Source organism: Sapajus apella, unplaced genomic scaffold, assembly GCF_009761245.1.
Source record: "Sapajus apella isolate SASKATOON/1434 unplaced genomic scaffold, GSC_monkey_1.0 scaffold14, whole genome shotgun sequence".
NCBI lineage: Eukaryota > Metazoa > Chordata > Mammalia > Primates > Cebidae > Sapajus > Sapajus apella.
Window position 1 is genome coordinate 193,939 of NW_022436954.1, and position 15,500 is coordinate 209,438.

General features: G+C 53.9%; 1 long non-coding RNA gene across 1 annotated transcript; it reads left to right on the plus strand.

The window, feature by feature from the left end:
* Positions 1-3,853: 3,853 nt before the first annotated feature.
* On the plus strand, positions 3,854-14,841 carry LOC116554362. The gene is made up of 3 exons (XR_004270187.1): positions 3,854-3,932; positions 5,620-5,621; positions 14,828-14,841. It is a non-coding gene; the product is annotated as an uncharacterized LOC116554362 (long non-coding RNA).
* Positions 14,842-15,500: the final 659 nt, after the last annotated feature.

The following is a 15,500-nucleotide window of genomic DNA, read 5'->3' on the forward strand; positions in this document are numbered from 1 at the left end:
CCTGACACCCTCTGTCCAAGCCACTGTCCACTTTCACCTGAAACACCATCAACCCTCACATGGGACACTCAATGGCTTCCTAATGAGCGTCCTCACGACCCAGCTATTCTTCAGCTCTTGGCCAGCATGACCTTTCTAAAGCACAAGTTGGATTTTGTCTCTGTCCTGTTTAAAACCGTCCTGGCTTCCCGTTGAGCTTACGGTAAAGTTCAAACTGTTCAGCCATGGTTTTCGGACCCTAAGAGATCCGACCCCAGCTGCCTCTCCAGTCTCATCTCTGTTCTTCCTTTCACTCACTGCATTCAGTCACGCTGGCCCGCCTGTCCCTCCCACCGCGGGAACTTTGCCTTTTCTGTTCCCTCTACCAGACATGCTCTTCCTGCAGATATGTGCATGGTGAATTTCATCACTTTCTTCCGGAGTCACCTCAAATGTCACCTACTCAAACAAACTTTTCTATACCCCCCTTTAAAAGTGGCATCTCCCATTGCCCTCTGACTCCTTCCACTGACTTACTTTCTGTGTAGCATTTGCCATCAGCTGACATTGTATATATATTTCATCTTAATGTATTTTTATTGCTATCCTGTCTGCTGAAATGAACATACCTTTGTCTATTTCATCCATCACCGTATATCCAGAATCTAGAAAGGTACCTGGCACATAGTAGGTTCTTAAAAGACGTTTATTGGTTGATCACTTTCCCTACAAGAGCCAGTTCCCTTATACGTGAATATAAATAAAATTTATGATATAAATAGAAAGATGGGGATTCAAAAAGCAAAATAAAACACTGCAAGTAAAGAAAGAAGAATGAACAAAATCATATGGACAAGAAAAGCCTGAAGTTTTATGCACCTGCCTATCTGTGTCTCTCCAGTTCCACCCAGCAAGTCTCTCTTGAAGGCTTAATATGTGCTTGGCACTGTTCTGGATCTAGGATACGGAGATAAATATGACCTTGCCTTTAAGAAACTCAGTTTGGGGAGGGGAGCTTTGTACACAGATATAGACAACTAACAATCTAGGAAGACGCTACTCTGTAGAGGCACCATGCAAAGAAGAGTGGAAACCCAAGGTCAGTTCGACTAGAGAAAGTTAGGATAGACTTCCCAGAGGAGGGAATGACTCTTGAAAAATGGACAAGAATTTGATGAGCAGATTATGAACAAGAAATAATTTGCAAAAAATTATTTTATAGGACTACGATATTTGTTGTATCAGTCAGGATGATCAAGGTTATGCTGAAGTAACAAACATCCCCCATAGCCCAGTGTTTTAAAACAACAGCAGATCATCTCTTGCTGAGACCACACATCCATCACAGGTCCTCAGGCAGCAGGGACAGTGAGCAGGGAGGCTCTATGCAGAGATGTCCCTCAGGTCTGGGGTGTAGGGAGCAGTTGTATGCTTAAGCTCCTCCACTGCCATGCAGAAGAAGAGAGCTCTTGCAGTCACATGCCAGCATTTAAAATGCTTTGCCTACTTCTCCCCACAATCCACGGGGAGGGGCTTGTACCATGTTCACTACCCCCTGCAAAGGAGACACAACAGGCAATCCTGCCGTGTTCCTGCAGAGAAAAAAACGAGGCAATCTGGCAGGCAGCACTAAGAGCTACCCCCAGGGCACAGCAGACGGTGACCGGCCTCCTGATTCCACACTTTCCTTCCTATGACAGTGGCCCGGTGAGGCTGAGGCAGGTGCTCAGCCTGGCTAAAGAGTGGCATCCCCAGCCTGGGCTGCTGCTAGGTGTCATCATGCAGGGGGTGGGGGGGACAGGGAGGGGGACCAGGATTGGGCAAAAGCTGGGAGAGACGGACTATCCGTCTGTGGTCAGGTGGAGTTGGAGCTGCCCCCCGACCCCGCACCACCTCCACCTGCTGCCTGCTGTCTGTGCAGCTCCCTGGGGCGTGCTCACCGTGGAGCTGAGCATTTCCACGGCATGCAGGCTCCAACTCTGTCTCAGGTGCACTCCTCACCGGACTGTGACCGGCAGGACCTGGGCTTCCCTATCTCATCCTGCGTCCCTGCAGAGGCCCCGCCCCTCACACAGAAGCCTCAGCACACGCGGAATGTGCAGCCACAGCCAGTGCCGCTGGAGTGAGTCGGTGACGAGGGAGGAACACAGACACGAAAGGACCGTTGCGCTTGGTCCAAAAACATCTACAGCCCTGCGGCAGCTTGGTTCCTTGGCTTCCCCTGAAGTGCTTTAAAAATCAACTACAGTAAGAACTCATCTTTGGAATGGCCATCCACGTATTTTATGAGCAATCCTGAGAAAGCAGCATCACAGAGCCCAGTAAGCAGTGACAGTCACTATGGCAATTAACCCAAGTCGTCCTTCTCTTTCAAGACCGCAGCACCAGCGAAGCACAGGAGATGCATCTCCAGGGAGTGCCAGGGATGAAGATGATTTCTGAAAGCTCCTGATACCTGTTCCACAGTGTCTAAAATCATAGTTTTGAATTCCTAGTTGAGTTACCAGCACTGTGGGTTCCAGAGAGAGCACACACGGGTAGCCACTGATTCACATACACCTCAGCCCTGGGAGTCCTCTTGGTTACAGGTAGCCATGCAGCAGCCACCAGACTCTGTCCTCTGCCTGCTGTGTTTTGGGAGTAGAGCTTGTGCTGGGAAGTACAGTTCCCGAAATAGTCTCCTTCGGCCTCCCTGGGTGATACATTAGAAGTAGCCAGAAGCTTCCATGTCTGCCCGGGTGGGGAGACCAACAGGCCTGGACTTGCTAAGCAAATGTGTTTCCTCTTTGAAAAATGACTATTCCCTGCAGCTCCCTGCCTGGACAGAGTTGGTGCATAATGGACCTTGACTGTATGTGGGTGTGAGGAACGGCAGGGCCAGAGGCGGGCGCGGGGGCCGGAGGACCGGGGAGCATGTGCTTTTCAAAGTGAAAATGAACCATAATGACCCAGAAGGGTGTTCATGGGGCTCCCAGTGGTGGAATACGTGAGAACGCTGCCCATTTTGTCATTGAGACGCCGTTGATTCTGGGACATGGCTGTGCCTGCGTGCTCTTCATCACGGTGGAAATGGCTTGTCTTAGTAAGCTCTGAACCAAATGCAGGAGGCTTTCAGAGCCACACCGCTACAAGGTCATTTGGCCGTCTGCAGAGCTCCCCCAAAGCAAAGCAAATGCAGGACATGGGAGTCAGGAGAAAAATCCAGAAGGAGGCGACCAGGGTTTAAGGGGGCCAAGATTTCACAAATAAAATTAAAAGGGCGCATAGTTACACTGGGGTCTCAGGTACACAATTTTTTTTTTCACAAATAAGTATGTTCAAATATTGCATGAGACATACTCACTCTAAAATAAATAATACCCCATCGTTGATCCCACCTGCGCTCTGGCAGCCCTGTGCCGGCAGCGGAGCTCTGCCTGCGGCATCTTAAATGGGTTTGACTTGTCATTTCTGAAGGCTGAGTTTTTGTTTCTGAACATTTAAACCTCTAGACAGAAAGGAGGAGATTAGCTTGGCACGTACGTTAGTGGGTAGCGCCCATGCTGCTGTTTGCCACGGCAGGCCCCTCTATTAGGCCGTTCTTTTTTTTTTTTTTTTTAAACGGAGTCTTGCTCTGTCACCAGGCTGGGTTGCAATGGTGCAGTCTCGGCTCACTGCAACCTCCGCCTCCTGGGTTCAAGCGATTCTTCCGCCTCAGCCTCCGGAGTAGCTGGGACCACAGGCACGTGCCACCATGCCTGGCTATGTTTTTTGTATTTTTGGTAGAGACGGGGTTTCACCATGTTGGACAGGATGGTCTCGATCTCTTGACCTTATGATCCGCCTGCCTCGGCCTCCCAAAGTGCTGGGATTACAGGCATGAGCCACGGCGCCCAGCCTATTATGCCGTTCCTGCATTGCTATAAAGTAATACCTGAGGCTGAGTAATTTATAAAGAAAAGAGGTTTCATTTTGTCTTGTGAAGCAGATGGTGCCAGCGTCTGCTTCTGGTGAAGCCTCAGGAAGCCTCTGATCATGGTGAAAGGTGACAGGGAGCCAGCGTGTCACAGGGTGGGAGGTGGAGCCAGAGATTGAGGGGGGAGGGGCCACGCACATTTAAGCAGTGAGATCTCCAGTGAACTGCCTGAGCAAGAACTCACTCACTGAAGGAAATCATGTATACAGTGGCCCATTTCCAAGACAAAGTGCCTTAAATGGGCTTAGATCAGCAAACTACAGAAAAGACAGTATATACTAGGCCCCTGCTTGGATAGTGGAGGCCTGCTTCTCAGCCCCCCAACCCCCTTGGTTGCCCTCACCCAACCTGAAGAAGTTTAGTTTGAGAGGAAAGTTTGTTGGACGGGCGCAGTGGCTCACACCTGTAATCCCAGCACTTTAGGAGGCCGAGGTGGGCAGAACATGAGGTCAGGAGTTCAAGACCAACCTGGCCAAAATGGTGCAACCCTGTCTCTACGGGGGAAAATAAGGGAGGGACATCAGGGGGTGGGGAGTTGGGGAGAGATAGCATGGGGAGAAATGCCAGATATAGGTGAAGGGGAGGAAGGCAGCACATCACACTGCCATGTGTGTACCTATGCAACAATCTTGCATGTTCTTCACATGTACCCCAAAACCTAAAATGCAATTAAAAAATACAAAAAAATATGCTGGGCATGGTGGCACGTGCCTGTGATCCTAGCTACTCAGGAGGCTGAGGCAGGAGAATCATTCGAACCCGGGAGGCAGAGGTTGCATTGAGCCAAGATCATGTCACATGTTGTTGCCCTGCCTGGGCAACAGAGCAAGACTCCATCTCAAAAAAAAAAAAAAGATGAAAGTTTACCAGCCTGCAAAATAGCTCGCTTTGTCTGTTCTCATCAGCCTGCCCAGCTACTCAGGTCATAAATCAAATACTTGAAGAGCCCCTGAGCTGACTAGGATTGCAACGCATCGTGGGCTGCAACAAAATGCAGCAAAACAACCCTCAAAAACAAAACACCTAAAGCCCCTGCCTAACAATCAATAGCATCCGGGAAGATTATAACCCCCTAGCACTCAGCCTAAGAAGAACCAGGGGGAGGGGTCTGAGCCCCGGGGAGTAAGCTGCTTGCTGAAACTCTGTCTGTCGGTTGTGTCCATGCATCAGACACCCGACCTTGCAAAGCCATCATTAACAGTCTCACATTCGCCATTCTCCGGGTGTCTGAGTCCTTTCTTTGGGTTTGGATGGGTGAGTTTGTTTCTCACCTCATCACGAAGGGGACAGTGCTGAACCATTCACGAAGGAGTGTTGGGGTTCAGGGGAGCCCTCAGCTGCCCTGAGAGGACGTATCTCCAAAGTCCTTGGTCTCTCGCTCTCTCAAGAATGAGGCAGGGGACCATGGCAGGTGCGCTCGCAAATACCAGGCCCCAAACAGTTTGCAGAAAGTGATTTATTTCGACAGAAAAGAGAAAAAAGGAGAGGAAGAGAGAAAGCTTCCACACCGAGTGGAAGGGGACCCCAGAGGGGAAATCCAGGAGAAAGACGGTTTCCACAAAGGGAGTGCTTGTGGAAGGCGACCCAAACATGGAGTCCAAAGGAGTATGGAAGAAGGGGGCTTTTAACCTGGGAGGAACCCCCACCTTCTCCAAGACCCCTGGCCAGTGAAAAGAGTTCCTTAGACGTTTCACGGGAGCGATTGACTTTTGATTCTTCCCGAGCCTGCGAAAATTAAAACAGAGACCATTAAATCTCCCAGATGGAGAGAGATGGGAGCGGGGCATGGTGCTGGGAAGTTCTTGCCCTTAAATCTACACCCCCTCACGGGCCTGGAAAGAGAACACCTTCCCTCAGGAGCCACCCCCATGATGCAATCACCTTCCACCAGGCCCACACCTCCAACACTGGAGATTGCGATTCCACATGAGATCTGGAGGAGATAATACCAAAACCGTGAGAGCTTCCTCCACCCTCTGTGCAGGCTGCACCCACAGCTGCTCCAGGGCTCCATGGCTGACCGTGGTGCTATGCAGAAAGCGTGCTCGTCGTCTTTAGCAAACTCTGTGGGGTAGGGATCCTTGCCCCATTTTAAAGATAACGGTGTAAGGCTCAGAAAATGGCAAGAACTGGTGCAGCTCATGCCGCACATTAGCCGGGGCTCTTTAGCTGAAAAACAGGTTCTGTCTGGCATAAGCTGAATAGAAATGTATTAGAAGAGTAAAGGGCAGCACAAACACGGCCAGAAGGAAGGGAAAACGCTGCAGAACCGGTGAGAGGCACTGTCCATGGACACAGGCCCTGCCAGCCCCAGACACCAGCCACTGGGCCACACAGGCCTCCCCCACTCTCAGCCTCCGTTTCCCATGGTTCTGAGCCACAGTTCAGGGCAGACATCTGACTGCACGAAATTTACAGTGGCTGCATCTGACTGTCCCGGTTTTTAGGTCAGGGGCATCTCACTGGGCAAGACGGTCAGGGAAAAACACCTGATTGGACAAGTCACTCAGTGTAGGCTCCTGAGTGGCTGAGTGGGGACACATCCCCATGCCCAGCTTCCAGGGTGGCTGGAAAGCAGAAGGACCAGTGCTTTTAGAGTGTGTGTGGGGGGAGTGAAGGGCCACGGCTGGGGAGGGCTGGCTAGTGGGCACGGCAGGGGCAGACATGGGAGCCAGTGGGAAGGAGGCAGGCATCAGGCTCTCCATGGTGACAGGGGAGGTGACTAACCCAGAAAGACAGGTTATCCTTACGAAGAGCTAAGGGTGAAGGTCCTGGAGAAAAACAGCACCAACAACCAACCTCTGTGCTCAGCCATGAAGCCATGGGGAGACAAGGGAACCTGGGTGGGCCCAGTCCCCAAACCCCTGCTCTTTGCATTTTCTGTGCGGCCTCTCGGCTAGCCTGGCCCCTGGGTGGGCTCACAAGCCATGGGCTGCCCCCTCTGTAAGCCCTCCAGCACCACCTTTCAGAGCACCTCACCAGAAAGCGCTGCCTGTGGAACAAAAAAGTGAGCTCCGTTTTTGTAAAACGGCTCGGCGCCGATTCTGGTCCTGCTCTAAGTCAAAACCTTTCTCGCCGAATATCTGGTCACCCCTGCAAATCAGTTGACTGCACAGATAAGGACGGCCGCCATATGCTCCGGCTTGCCAGGACGATCCCGTTTTACACCTGTTGCCCTGGTGGAATTATTGATGGCACTGACGCCCGTTCTCAGAACCGTGCAGTGTGGATGACGGTCGTTCCTGACAGATGAGGAGCAATGCGGAGCCACAGATGGGCTTGGCACGCCACAGTGCGATTTCACCGCTGTGTACCTGGATGTGGTCTTCCTCGTAACTGCCTCTCCTCATTTGTACTGCTAGCGCTTCCTTCGTTACTCTTCCCAGAAACATACATTGAGATGAATAAACGACATTGTGGCCTCTGGCTCCCAGGATCCTGTCTTCTCTGCTGCACTCTTGGAACACAGCAAAGGTCAGGGCGGCTCCGTCATCCTAGTGGCTTATGAGGAAGCTTCCCTGCAGGTGACACAGAGCCACCTCCAGAGCCCAGCAGTTTCCAGGGCTGTCTCCAGCTTCTGAGTTCTGTCTCAGGCCCGCAACATCGAGGCTGGGCAGTGTCTCCTCTGTTCACATCAGCCTTCCCTACCAGAGGCCTTGGGCTCGCAGCTTCGCCGGTGAGCCGCCCCTCTGCTTGCTGTGCCCAGTCCCAGGAGAGCCACAATATGGGGGCAACTCCCTGGCCTCATCTATCCCCCGTTCTCCCCAGGCCAGGAGCCCCTGCTCAGACTGACTTCTGCCCAAACCAAACAGCACAGCCAGCTGACTAGGGGGGAGGTTTTGGTCCAAGAAAAGGACGTGGGCTCAGAAGGACTGAAGGGTGGGCAAAGTAGCCACACAGCCCAGAGGCCAGCTGGCAGAAGCCAGTGCTCAGCAGTCACCCGAGCTCCATCCCTCTGTGGAGGCTGAGCTGTCCACCTCCCTGCACAAGCCAGGTTGACTGCAAGCTCTGGGCCATCCATCACCACACCAGGCTGCGCCAGACCTGGGCTGCATTAACAGGAGTATTATGTCCAGGACAAGGGAGGTGAGAGCCCAGCTGGGCTCCTGGATGACACTGTGGAGCACAGCATTTGTTTCCTAGCAGCAGACTCTGGAAGGGGATGGATCCCCTTCAGAATGGATCCCGAAGAAATGGCCCCGGGAGCAACTAAAGGCAGGAGCCCTGCAGCCTAGAGAAGAGCCAAGGCCAGGAGAGGGCAAGCTGCTTTCTCCTGTGGAAAGTGTTTCCCATGAAGGTGGAGACCTGGCCTGCACACCCCAAAAGGCTGAGCGATAGGCTGGGGTCAGTTCAGCGTGACAGCAACTCCTGCTGAGCACCTATCCTGTGCTTGGCTCTGAGAGGACGTTGTGCACACACTCTCTTTGGAAGGCTAGAGACCTCTCTGCACTGGAAGTCCTGCAATGCCCCCACCAACCCCAGACACTCAGGGAGCTTCTGTAACTTGCGCGCATCACACAGCCAGAGCCTGAAGTCCCATCAGGCTCCAGTCTCGTCTGCACTCCAGACCACAGGTGCTTCTCCGCATACAGAACCTTCTAGTACTGCAGCCATGTGTCCACACTGTTATAGCCCCTGGGGTGACAGAGGAGGTGACTGGCTCTGTCCCTGCTTCCTGAAGCTTCCAGGTTGGCTGCAGAGTGAGTGTCTTGGAAGTAGCCAGTCCCTGGATAAGGACTGTTCCCACAGACACAGACGCACGGACCGCAGATGTGGACTCAGGCACCCCTCGGGACCTTGGTGCAGGCAGCTTCTCAGTCATTACCATGTGGGAACCGTCTGAGAAGCTTCTGGAGAAACTCAGCCAGCTCCCATCCCCCAGCCAAGGACAGGACCCTGGGGTGCACTGCAGTGTGACCCTCTCTGAGACCTGTCTACTGTTTTCCTCTAACCAGCAAAGCCTGGGGAGGCTGGAGGGCTGAGGCTGGGGAGGGCTGGCTAATGGGCACGGTAGGTGCAGAGATGGGAGCCAATGGGAAGGAGGCAGGCAGCAGCCTCTCCTTGTGCACAACCCGGGGGAGGGTCCTGGAAATGGCCATCCTCCCAGCTCAGCCAAGCTGGGCAAAGACCCACGGGGTGCTGGGGAAATGCAGGATCCAGTCCTCCTCCCTTCTTCTTCTGGGCCCAGCCTGGGCTCTGCCCGTCCCCTGATGCATGTGTGTCCTGCTGGGAGGTCCAAGGACTGCTTCACAAATGAGAAGACCACAGGAAGATGCTTCCTCAGGACACCACACTGCCACATGACTCTGAAAGCTCCAAGCCCCAGGTGTGATTCCAGGACCAGTCTGTCCAGTACCACGGTGACCACTCCACACCCCCCGTCCTGGCTTTTCTCTGTGACCACCATGGCCTGGGTCTACTGAGCACTTACTACCTGCTAGGAACTGAGTGAGATGCTGTACACATCATATTCTTGGGTTTTCCCAATCGCCCTCTGTATAGATGGTCTTAATCCCACCCCAATCGTAGCAAAGTTTGGGGAAATTCTGTAACATGCCCCAGGCAGCAGAGCTAGGAAGGGGTGGAGCCCAAGTCTGAGTAGAGAACCCAGCTCTCCATCACTCTGAACTGGGTGGCTCCAGGATCTGGAAGCAATCATTATGCAAGGAGACACCAGTCACTGGAGTACAATGAGCTGCGGAAAGGAAATGATCAGCCCCTTGGTGGGCCAGCCGTGCCCTGCTGGCCAGGTGTCATTGGCCTGGCGAATGGGCCCTCAGCCATCCAACCCCTTCTGGAGGGGCTTCCTGTATTACAGATGCCAGAAACCTAAAAACTACATTTCCCAGGTGTCCTTGCAGCTTGGGCTCTGTATGCAAATTAGACATAGTATGCAAATGAGTTTCCTCCACTTATATGCTTGTGTGAGTCACAGCCACTCTCAGCCTCTGTCTTGGGCACTGCCATAGGGATGTGGGGCTTTTAGCCTGTGACCACTTGCTTTATTGGTGCCAAGAGGCAGCTGTGCAGGTGGCAGTGGCTGACCCCTGCATCACAGCCCTATGGAACATTCTGGAAGTCAGTATTTCCAAGGGCAGCCTTCTCCCCATTTTCATGCCTGAGGCTTTCCTGGATATCCAACCAAGGACTTGCCACCCTGGCCAGTCCACTGCTCTTATCTTAAACCCTCAATCAGACTGTTTCCTGCAGCCCAAACTTCCCTGATGACTCCGGTGATTTTCATTAAAGGCAGAAGGAAGGCAAACTCTTAAATATTATGCCTGTTTTACAGAATAGGGTGCTGAGCCCAGAGGGGATAATCAACCCAGCGTCCTGCCAGAGCTGTTCCTGGCACTAAGACTACTCTCTGGACTCTTAGCTCTGGGCAAGAAAGGGATGGCGTGTAGACAGAATGAAACTTTCCCACCTTGAATCCCAGAGTCCTTCCTTCCCAATGGAGCTTTAGTGTCACCTCTTCCTCCAGTGACCAGCACAGCTGCATCGAAGAGCTGCAAGTGATAGGGTGCATGTCATTTGTACAAAACACATTTTACAAAGCGGAGAAATAAAAACCAGCCGTTCTGAGTTGATTATGCAACTTATGATCCATTGTAATAGATGCATATGATATGCAGATTTATGCACACGCTTCAGAATGTGAAACTGCATAGCCTTCTCCCTTGCTCCTCTAAATCTCTTTGGCAAAAGGCAGGGTTCGCATCGAGGTGCATTTGAACACCAAACTGAGGTTGAATAAAGAGATTAGAGAAAAGGGAAAGGCTGGCCCATCACTTTCCATCTCATTTCAGCTACAGCTTTGTAGATCTATCTTCAGGATGAAGCCACAATGCTTTTCACGTCCCTCACGCAGGCCAAGCATCTGGGAAAGTGCTGGATGGTCCCACCTGCGGCTGTGGCTGTGGCTACAGCTGTGTCCTCCATGGCCAGTGCCAACCAGGGTGCCCATCAGGGCTGACTCCTGCCCAAGCCCCCTCAAAGCAATGAGACTTGAAAAGGTGGAAGCCTCTCTGTTCTGTGGCTCGGGCAGGTTTGCAATGTGTGAGGGGAGGAGTAGGGTGGAGAAGCTTTGCAGGAGGCTGGAGGCAGTCCCAGGATTTGCACTGAATCGAGTGTCTACCCGGTCCTCCCGGGACACAGATGCGAAGAGGCAGTTTTCCCTGCTCTGGTGTCCCCAGGCTGAGCCAAAACTCAGAAGCAGGAAGGAAGCTGGACTGGCCCTTTGCTGGCAGCCCAGCCCAGGCTCATATCCCCAGGTCTACGAGGGCAGCCCTGGAGACCCACCTTAGCCCCTTGTCATGAAAGGGCTCCCAGCAAGGCTTAGCATAGGAGGGAGGAAGAGCCTTTGGGTGAGTAAGCCCCCCTTCTCCTACAGGAGGGGAACCCCGTCAGGGAGGGGCAGTGGCTGAGGTGTGCAGGGCCAGCTTGGAAACTGGCCTCTGATCCTGAACTCATGCTCCTGTTCCTTGATTTGAGTTCTCCGCCCTACCCCCACATCAGGTGCCCCAGGCATTACCCTCTGGTGGTCAGCCGTCTGTGCCGTGCTGGGTGGCTGGTCCTGGCACCCCTGCTGTTTGCCCTTTCCTGAATGCCCCTATCCAAGGAACAGCAGTGGGATCGCCCCTTGGTTCTCAGGGACCTGTCTTAACTTCAGATCCAGGAGGCTTTTTTGTGTTCCCAGTCAGCCAGCCCAGGTGAGTCCACAGGTGTACCTCCAGGCCTCAGGATACACATACCCTGTGCTGAAGATGCACAGCCAAGTCCCAGGCGGTCCCCAGCATCTCGGTGCAGAAACCAAGCCCCCCAGGCAGACTCAAAAGCAAATGACAGGGCTGGGCCTGGGGCAAGGCACTGGGAACCTGGGCTGGACCAGAAGTGAGGTGCTCAGCATGAACAGGGATGCAAGGCCTGTGTGTTCGCTGGGGTGCAGGCGTGCAGCCTGGGAGTGGGGACGGGGGCATGGATGCAGAGGTGTGAGGTGCCACATGCAACAAGTAGAGGCGGGTGTTCACGCGAGCCTCCTGAGGGACAGGGAGGAGGCCTCAGAGGCCACTGCTGGCTTCCTGCCTGTAGCTGCTCTGGTGTGGGGATGGGAGAGACAGAACCATCCAGGGAAAAGGGCTTGTGGCCTCGATGTGCTGTTTGGAAGCCAGAGGCTGGAAAAACAGACCCGGCCGATTTGGCAGATGGGGCTTCAGATGTTTTCCGTGTTTCTCTGCATCACACAGACCACAGCAGGACCGAGAGGCTTGGACAACAGCAGATCATGTGCTTATCTGCACGTGGCCCCTCCCTTGAGGCAGACCCATGCCTCCCAAGGTGCGGTAGTTTGAGTGAGGAAAGCAGCCTCCCGGCGTCCAGTGGCCCATGCACCCAAATGTGCACATCTGCGTGGACCCCATCAGCACCGGCTCTGCGTGAGCCCCGAGCCGGCATCGCGCCTGCAGCCCCTGCTCCTCTGACCTCAGGGCTTGCACACCTCCCCTTCGAGGAAGCGCATGGCCTAAGGACGTTATTGAAGTTGCCAGGCTGCAAGCCTGACAGCTCCCTGACTCACCTCTCCGCCTCCGCTGGGGCTGCTGCTCGGATGCCACACATCCACAGTCCACCCGCCAGGCAAAAGTGCACCCACCTGTCTGCTGGGCATCCCCGGAAGAGGACAGTCGTGGCCTTTAATACCCCAGACAATCCAATCACCAGTGACAGATCTTTCTCCCTGGCGTTGGTGTTGGGAAGGCTGGGTGTCATGGAATCTGCCTGTGGCTGGCTCCTCCAATGTGGACCAACGAGGACCGGCGCCCCTGGATCGGCAGTGAAACCAGGAGTGGGCTGTGCTGTTGACACCTTGGAAGGGGCCCCTGGGGCCAGGCCAGCTGTTGCTGAATTGTAATTGAATGGTGCTGAAACTGGGAACATCCTGGCATCCCGCAGGGAACACCTCCTTCCCCGCCCGTCAAGCACCGTGAACTCAATTTACCAAGCTCTTCCCTGACGCGGCTGTGACGCTTCCTACCGAGTTGGACCCGGTGCAAACCTGTGGCCGCCCGCAGGGTCTGTGAAGGCTCTGGAGGAAGAGGTCACCGGGACCAGGCTTGTTCTGGGAACAGATGACGACATGCCTCATCCTGAAACACTGAACATTGCTTCCCACAGCAGCTGACACCAGCAGGATCCAGGACCCCGCTGGCTTCCCCCACCCCCCGCCCCACCCCAGGGGAAAATGGGGTTTTTGCAATACCACCTGCATTCCTTTGCTGGGGCTGCCTTAACAAAGCCCCATAGACGGGTGGCTTAAACAACAGACAGTTGCCATCTCACAGTCCTGGAGGCTGGAAGGCTGAGATCAAGGAATGGCAGGCCTGGTCCCTCCCGAGGCCTCTCTCCTAGGGTTGCAGACGCCGCCTTCCCCTGAGTCCTCACGCCGTGTGTGCCTGTGTGCTCATCCCTCTTCTGATAATTTAAAATGTGCGCTCTGAATGAAGAGACCCCCCCACCCCACAAAAAGGCTCTGTGTGAGCAACATGACTGTTTATTCACCCGGGTGTGGACGGGCTAATTCTGAAAATAGAGTCAGCGAAGGGCGGAGGGACAGGAGTTGGTTTTTTGGTTTGGGGTGGGCAGTGGAAAGTTACAGAGTTACAGTTTAGGGACAGCCGGGAGGGGTTGTAGGTTTGCAAGCTGGGTGGGGGTCGTAGGGTCCGGAGTCACGAGGTTGACCAAGGTCGGTTACAAAGTCCAATGGCCTTATCAGTTGGGGTGGGAATAAGGAACAGCAGAGAATGTCTCAGAGCTAAGTAGGCGCCACAGGGGGGCTGATCATTTCTTCCTCTTTCCATGGTCTTCCAGTTACTTCAGATTTTCCAGGAACTCATCTGGAGTGTCTGTGCAGGTCACAGAGGTTAACATGGCGCCCATGGGGCCATCAGTCAGCCTAAAAGCTGACTTACATGGTATACACCTTGGTCAGACGGGATCGGGGCCCACCTTCGTGAGCAGAGCAGGCCCATGTGGTTCTGCAGCCTCGCCTTGGCTGTGTCACCTCTGCCGGCCTTCATTTCCCCCTGCCTCCCTGGAGGGCTGCATTCCTGTGTGTGGCTGCCTTCACACATGGCCACAAGCAGGATGGCTTAAACAGTACGGATTGACTCCTTCATAATTCTGCAGACCAGATGGGTGAGACTGGGGCGTCAGCTCGGCTGTGCCTCCTCCCAAGGGTCCAGGAGAGACCCTTCCAGCTTCTGGTACCCAGGGGCCTCGTCGGCCTGTGACCACAGCACTCCAGTCCCTGCCTCCCCTTCACGGGGCCTCCTGCACTTCTCTCTGTGTCTCCACCTGCTCTCTCTTCTCTCCTGGCATCGCTTGTCACTGGGTTTAGGGCCCATCTCGAATATCCAGGATGAATCTGGCTCAAATCTTTAACTGAATCACATCTTGCAAAGACCCTTCTCCCAAAGAAGGTCACATTCCCACGTGGTGGGAGTTGGGAAAGAAACACGTCTTTCTGGGGGACTCTTTCCCAGCTGCCAGGAGTAAGGACAGGGACGCGTCTTTCTGGGGCACTCTTTTCCCAGGTGGTGGGAGTAGGGACAGGGACGCATCTCTCTGGGACACTCTTTCCCCAGGTGGTGGGAGTTGGGATGGGTACACGACTCTCTGGAACACTCTTTTCCCAGGTGGTGGGAGTAAGGACAGGGACATGTCCAATTTGTGTGGCTTGGCTCACATGAAAACCAGTTAGAAGCCTGGCAACCTTGGGGTCACTGCCTTGCTTCTAGCCCTGTCACCATGATGAGTTTGCATATTAGGCTTGTAATTTCTGCCAGAGCGGTTGTAATTTGCTACAGCCATCTGCATGCAGGTAGGAGGCGAGAGAAGTGATGTTCTGCAGGGCACTGGGGCCAAAGACTCACCAGAAGTTGCCAACACAAAGGGCGGAAGGATGTCCCAGGTCACCCCCTGGCAGTCCCCAGGATGACCACACAAGAATGATCACGTCCTGGGCTTTCTGTGCCTGTGATCTGCCCTTGCCTGACGTTACCTCTGTTTCTCAGGATGCCCCGTGAGCTCAGTGTCGCTACACGTCCAAAGAATCGTTTATGAAATGCACAGCCTGGCTCACAGCGTGTCCTGTAACCCAGAAAGGGTATACTTTCTGCTTTGAAGATAGGGAAACTGAGGCAGAGAGGATCAATGACTTTCCCCAGGTCAGGTGGAGAGCAGTAGCATGCAAAATTCAAAGCCCACACTCTCGTCCTTCCACCTTCCGCAGGGACTGCGCCTCCCTGCACCCTCCAACCTGCCCGTGATCAATGAGCAAGAGCTGCCATGCGCCAACTGCGTCTTAGGCTATTGTAGCATGATCTCATGCAAGCCACTCTGCCAGCAGGCATGTACTCGTCCATTGTTGCACTGCTATAAAGAAAATACCTGAGGCTGGTAATGTGTGCAGAAAAGAGGTTTAATTGGCTCACGGCTCTGCAGGCTGTACGGGAAGCATGGCAGCATCTGCTCCTGGGGAGGCCTCAGGAGGCTTCCGATCGTGGCAGAA